This window comes from Trachurus trachurus (assembly GCF_905171665.1).
Source record: "Trachurus trachurus genome assembly, chromosome: 11".
Lineage (NCBI taxonomy): Eukaryota > Metazoa > Chordata > Actinopteri > Carangiformes > Carangidae > Trachurus > Trachurus trachurus.
In genome coordinates, this window is record NC_139904.1 from 9467101 (window position 1) to 9474800 (window position 7700).

A 7700-nucleotide genomic window follows, 5' to 3' on the forward strand; every position below is an offset into this window, starting at 1 on the left:
CTGGTTTCGAACTCTGCAGGAGCTTCGATCAGCCGATTAGCACGTTTAATGTGTAGTTGTTGAAATTAAGAGGTTCTTCTAACCCTTGTTTTGGTACAAGATGAATATTTTTGGCAGAACTAATACTGTTTTACAGGCAGCATTAATGAAGCTGGGATTTAACGTAAAGTGACTATTTTAATCGCATGTACTGCGCAGTGTTCATAATAACTCCCTTCCTACATTTTAAGAGCTTTTAAGACTGAATGTTCCTGAACAAGATGAAACTTGAGAAACTATAGTGGGAACGGGAAAAAAAAAAGAACGAATTAAAATTGATCGTGTCAGATCATCAGTTTATTTAACTGGATTAATCCAGGTCCGGGAAGGTCCGAGATGAATTTCAGAGGAAAGTTTTACGTAATTATTTTTGATGAGTTTCTGTCAAACAGTCACTTACAAACATGCTAAAGATGCCAATGACATCAAAACTCTACAGCAGTAAATTCAAAAGGAGCATTTAGATGGAAGCAGACAAGCTGTCACTGGTGAAATGATTCATCTGCAACAGATTTCTACAACAACAACAACAACATTATTATTATCATCATGATTGTCCCTGTTCCACAATCTGTACATGTGTGTATAACTAACTGTCTGTTAACGATGTTGTGCATATGTAACAAACGCTCAACACAAGATACATTCCTGTGATTAACTCGAGATAAACGAGAGCATCGGACTCTGGTTCTGTGTTTCCAAGGAGATCAACAATGACCAGTTCCCTGGTTTCCAAGGAGATCGATAATGATCAGTTTCCTGGATATGTGAATTTTTTTTGTTAGTTTTTTTTTTTTTTAAACCGTCCACTAAAACTGAAACAGACGTGTTCTCAGTATTGACGAGCAAATGTTTCTTGTCTGTACTTTAACACTTATGATAATGTTGTTACTAATGTTGGTAACATTTTACAGTGGCTTTATTCCAGTGTTTAACACTTGTGTAATGATATTTGTACATAAAAAATACTGCATTTCTGCTTTTGAGAAGGCAATGAGATTATTTCCTCTCTTGAGATTAATTTTTGTTTGTCCATTTTGGTAAATTATCTTGCTAATCCAATGGGCAGCCACGATAGATTGAGTGTCACTGAATTTATTGTCAGGCTAATTAGCTTGAAAGTTTGTTCAGGTCTTTAACCACTTGCATGTTCGTCTGCAGGTATAAACTAAAATGAGGTAGACAAGCAGAGGTTCGCAAACTAACTGGCTATTAGTTTGTCAATTCTTGTATTACCCATATTATTCATCACGAATGTTGTATTTCTAATAGAAACAATAGTGAATTTACAGCCTCCCCGATAAAACAAGACGTTTGAAAACAGACCAAACATTCATAGGGCCAGCACACATTTGTCAAGTTTGGTTAATGACTAATAAACACTATTCTAGATTGAAAATTAAATGTAAACACTTTTGAATTTTTATATATGTATAGATGGTCTGTGTTTCTCCACTTTGAAGCACCACATTATTAATGCTAATGTTGCTAACTATCTCTGGCCAAGAACAGTGTGCCACCATTAGCTTTAGCTTTAGCACCAGGTTGCTGCTGCTTTTTGCTAGCTTGTTTGGTTTTTCTGTTCACTCTCCTCCACAATCTGCTGGACTGGGATTTTATTTTATTTTTAAATTCAGATTCATTCAAATTTTAAATTTATTTTTTTGTTAGAAATTTTGAGTGTCATTAACTACAGCCAAAGGAACGACAAGTTAAACCAAGAACTAACGCAGCTGTACGTGTTAGCTCACATGTGCCAGCTGGCTTTGAAGCTTGCACAACAAGCACACTTTTTCCCCCCTGGCCTGTATTTAAACTAAAGTTTTGTCCTTGTGCGTCAATGTGTCCTGAATTGTAACAGGAAAAACAAGTTGGCAATAGATATACTTTAACTTTTTAGCCTGTGAAGCCACTAAAAAAAAAAAAAAAAAAACTTTCACTGGAATAAAGCTGTTGTTCTGTGTTACTGCCATATAATTTACATCTGTACAGCTGTTCTGCTGTTTTTTTGTGTGTGTGTGTTTTGACCACTATTGAAGGAGAAGCACAGATCTGTTATTGTAAAAGCAGCATCATGTTACCTTCTGCTAACTGTTAGCCTGCTCCTTTATACTACGCAACCGCGCTTGACAAAGATGCAGCTGTGACTAAAGTTTACCTGATAAGCAACTTAAAAAAACACACACAAAAAGGGGGTATTTTCAAATACTGAATGCAAACTGATATGTTGGGTGGGGATTTTACCAGGCTTGGACATGTCATTGATTAGTAACACACTTGATTTGAATGGATTTTTATTTTTTTTGCAATCCCACTTCCTATTTTTTTGTCACACTCTTCATATTGTGGACAAAAGTGTCCACGGAGAAAACGTGATAAAAATAGTATATGTTAATATTTTTTCCAGTTTTCTTTGCATAGATCTTCTAGTCTACTTCTCCTCTGTTGATCCATACCAAATATTCAATTAATTTCAGACTTTTAACCCCTTAAATTCCAGTGTAAAGGGTGCTAGGAAAAAAACACACACAAAAAGGGGGGTATTTTCAAAATACTGAATGCAAACTGGATTTGTTGGGTGGGGATTTTACCAGGCTTGGACATGTCATTGATTAGCAACAATATTGATTTGGGGGAATTTTTTGTTTTTTGGTAATGTCAGATTAAAAGAAAAGCTCCCATAGACTCCCATTATAATTTTTTATAATGGAAGTCTATGGGAGCTTGACGACTATTTCCCCATTATCCTTTTAATGAGGAAATAGTGACATAAAAATACTATGAATCTCATATATATAGATAAGGTGGCCTCAGACACACAGTCACGCATGCACGCACGCACGCACGCACGCACGCACGCACGCACGCACGCACGCACACACACACACACACGCACACACACCCCTCAACAAGACTGCTCCTGTGAGCGACTGTACGTTATTTCTAATTCACTCTGATCCACACACACACATACTTGTGGCTAGAGTTATTGCCATCAAATTTGGTAAACGGTCATCATTTTTCACAAAAAAAAAAAAAAAAAAAAAAATTGGAACGATACACCTAACTAACTAAAAAAAGTTACACTCTTACCACTTGAGGACAAAAGTGTCCACGGAGAAAACGCCATAAAAATAGTATACCTTAATATTTTTTTCCAGTTTTTTTTGCATATATCTTGTAGTCTACTTCTCCTCTAATGATCCATACCAAATATTCAATTAATTTCAGACTTTTAACCCCTTAAATGCCAGTATATAGGGTCCTATGGAAAACCATGACCTAACAACAAATCACAAAATGTAAACATACCACCACTGGGTTCATTCAGCTGTGTGTTCAATTGTCATCATTCAGTCGTGGCAGGCACACACACACACACACACACACACACACACACACACACTGGTCCGACCAGTTTGAGGCGTTGCAACTGTCCTCTTCTTACTCCACCTCCCATGAAGAGAGCTCCAGTTATGGTGTCTGTGTGTATGTGTGATAGTGTGTGTGTGTCCATGATGTAATAAAAACAAGTATTTGTGTGTGTGTGTGTGTGTGTGTGTGTGTGTGTGTGTGTGTGTGCCACGACTGAATGATGACAATTGAACACACAGCTGAATGAACCCAGTGGTGGTGTGTTTACATTTTGTGATTTGTTGTTAGGTCATGGTTTTCCATAGGACCCTATATACTGGCATTTAAGGGGTTAAAAGTCTGAAATTAATTGAATATTTGGTATGGATCATTAGAGGAGAAGTAGACTACAAGATCTATGCAAAAAAAACTGGAAAAAAATATTAAGGTATACTATTTTTATGGCGTTTTCTCCGTGGACACTTTTGTCCTCAAGTGGTAAGAGTGTAACTTTTTTTAGTTAGTTAGGTGTATCGTTCCAATTTTTTTTTTTTTTTTTTTTTGTGAAAAATGATGACCGTTTACCAAATTTGATGGCAATAACTCTAGCCACAAGTGTGTGTGTGTGGATCAGAGTGAATTAGAAATAACGTACAGTCGCTCACAGGAGCAGTCTTGTTGAGGGGTGTGTGTGCGTGTGTGTGTGCGTGCGTGCGTGCGTGCGTGCGTGCATGCGTGACTGTGTGTCTGAGGCCACCTTATCTATATATATGAGATTCATAGTATTTTTATGTCACTATTTCCTCATTAAAAGGATAATGGGGAAATAGTCGTCAAGCTCCCATAGACTTCCTTATAAAAAATTATAATGGGAGTCTATGGGAGCTTTTCTTTTAATCTGACATTACCAAAAAACAAAAAATTCCCCCAAATCAATATTGTTGCTAATCAATGACATGTCCAAGCCTGGTAAAATCCCCACCCAACAAATCCAGTTTGCATTCAGTATTTTGAAAATACCCCCCTTTTTGTGTGTGTTTTTTTCCTAGCACCCTTTACACTGGAATTTAAGGGGTTAAAAGTCTGAAATTAATTGAATATTTGGTATGGATCAACAGAGGAGAAGTAGACTAGAAGATCTATGCAAAGAAAACTGGAAAAAAATATTAACATATACTATTTTTATCACGTTTTCTCCGTGGACACTTTTGTCCACAATATGAAGAGTGTGACAAAAAAATAGGAAGTGGGATTGCAAAAAAAATAAAAATCCATTCAAATCAAGTGTGTTACTAATCAATGACATGTCCAAGCCTGGTAAAATCCCCACCCAACATATCCAGTTTGCATTCAGTATTTTGAAAATACCCCCCTTTTTGTGTGTGTTTTTAGCCATTTTTTTTCATAGGACCCTATATTCTGGCATTTAAGGGGTTAAACGTCTGAAATTAATTGAATAATTGGTATGGATCAATAGAGGAGAAGTAGACTAGAAGATCTATGCAAAAAAACCTGGAAAAAAATATGAAGGTATACTATTTTTATGGCGTTTTCTCCGTGGACACTTTTGTCCACAATATGAAGAGTGTGACAAAAAAATAGGAAGTGGGATTGCAAAAAAAATAAAAATCCATTCAAATCAAGTGTGTTACTAATCAATGACATGTCCAAGCCTGGTAAAATCCCCACCCAACATATCCAGTTTGCATTCAGTATTTGAAAATACCCCCCTTTTTGTGTGTGTTTTTAGCCATTTTTTTTCATAGGACCCTATATTCTGGCATTTAAGGGGTTAAACGTCTGAAATTAATTGAATAATAGCAAATACTCTTTCTTGTTCTCTCTCTCTCTCTCTCTCTCATTCATTTGTGAATATGTATGTATGTAAATGAACTGAGTTAGTTTTCCTGTGAGAAAAACAGATGCCTTGAGACGTACAGAAGGTACAAACTCTTTATCAATGCAACAGGAGGGACGAAGGTGTTCGGGTCTCCGACCTGAGAAGTGCTTTTCTATCAGACGTTTGACCACTTCAGAGACGAGTTTCAACACTTTTATGTCGTCCTCTTCTCCATCAGTCATTATGGAAAAAGCATTCATTCGTAATTGAGGTCACAATTTTAAGAAAGTAACATTTTCGATATCCAAATTGACACTCGACATTTAAATCAAGAAGTAGGCCTAATGCTTGCTTGTTGTTTACTATCAAATAAAGGCACATAAAAGCATTTTCTTATGAACTTAACATTAAAAGCTGCTAAAATTGTTAATTTTCTGTGTGAAGTATGGTGACTTCGGAGAGGACGACGACATTGCCGATCGTTGAAACTCGTCCCTGCTACTAAAAACCTTTCATTGCCTTCTTTCTTCCTTCCATCAGCTCTGAACACATTCAAGAATTTCGATGTGAAAAACTCTTTAAGTGCATTTATCCTGAATGAAAAAAGTTCTTCTCTGTCATTTGTAAAGAATTCCTTGTTGTTTTTAATTTTTGTTTTGGTACTAAACGTTCAACACTAAATCCATTAAAAACAGCTTATTTTGTTTGATTCTACCGAGGCATCTATTGAGTTTCTATTGAAATCAATCTGAACAACACAGGGAGGTTTTTTTTTTTTTAGTTGTGTTGATTTCAGTGGGAAATGCTCATGATGCTAACGTCATGTCATGTGAGACAAACTGACTCAAGGCTCAAGTAAAAACTTTATTTTTTCACTGTGTGAAGAAAATAAGCAAGATGGAAACACTTTGGATTTCAGTGTGATTTCTGAGGTGTTTGTCTTTTTTTACAAAACAGCATCATCTCATAATGAGGCAGAGGACGAGGAGGCCGAGCTGAATTTAATTGATCACTGAAGGAAACATTTACAGCAGGAAGTCTTGTTTTGAAGGATTTTTTTTTATTCATAAATCCTGATTAAAGTTTCTGCGAACTGACCTGACTTCACTGGTCTTAGGTCTGTATTAGGAGTGCGGTTAGAAAATACGACAGTCAACATTATGAGATGAGAAAAGCGACTATAAAAATGATCAAGAGCTCTTAATCTTGTATTTAACGAGATGTTGATTTCACAGCAGATAAAGTTACTAATCTAATCTTGTAATCAAAAGATCTTTCCTTGTAACTGTGGTACACATAAAACCTATAACTTTAATCTCTTCAGTTGCAATAACGAAATACAAAAAGGTCTAAATCACAAGTAACTGAGATAACTCATGCTTAGCTTATTAGATCTTTGTCTTGTCATTGTGATCAATGACTTTTGTTATCAACTGAAACATCTTAGTTATTCTACAAAAACTGATATAATAATGGGGTATTTAAATGTAATTTAGTATTTTTGTATTGATGGGATAAAAATCCTTTTTTCTCGTCAAGATTTTGTGGCTCTCAATATCAATAAGACACAAATCTTGCAGTAACAAGCTTTTTTTGTCAAATTAATTAAAATTTTATAAGTGAAAGAAGAAGAAAAGAGATTTCTTGATTTCTTTATTCAGATAAACATTTCTTATAATTACAAGATAAAGAACAAAACGCCTTCACATCATAAGATACAGTTTTGTCATTTTAAAATCTTATATTTATTATGTCTGTATTTTCTCCAACCTGCATGAATACAGTGAATTTATCTGATATCCTGCTCCCAGAAACAAGTTCAGACACAGTTCATATTTACTGAAAACAAAATTAGAAAGTCTCTCCTTCAGCTCCACCCTCCTCTTCCTCCTCCCACAGACTCAGAATGTAAACCTGTGAACATCCACCTAGTTTTGTCCGTTAATTAAGATCCTTTTCCTTCGAGTTTGTTCCACAGCAGCTGTTGATCGGAGGCATCGATCAGTTCCGTTTGTGTGTCTGCTGAATTTCAATCATGTACAGAACCAACGCACACATCTTACAGTTTGTCACGTGTCCTCACTAAACTGCATGGCAACTCATTCAATAAACCTGAAGCCTGTTTCCTAACCGCTGTGGAGCTGTGTCTTATTGGAGAAGGAGCAGTTTTTGGTGGTGTGTTCAAGGACGCTTGGGCAATTAACAACTTTGATGCAGATTTAATGCAATGATTAGTCAATTAGTGGAACAGAAAATTAATAAGCAACTTATGTATTTCCATTCCTTCCTTATTGTAGTTATACTTTTTATTTTACTTTTGAAAAATCGTAACTTTACTATTACAATATCACCATTTTTATTTTTCCTGCAAAATCTGCATTAGTTTTTTTTTTTTTTAGCATTGACTACAATGATGTTAAACTATTAGAGTTTTGAACTAAATTAGACAAAATGTATTTCTCTGCAA

The 7700-nt window shown here is 35.6% G+C and overlaps 1 protein-coding gene across 1 annotated transcript in view; it reads left to right on the forward strand.

The window, feature by feature from the left end:
- The window catches only part of rfx5 (regulatory factor X, 5), a 165387-nt gene that overhangs the window by 47057 nt on the left and 110630 nt on the right, over positions 1–7700 (forward strand). The window lies entirely within an intron of this gene.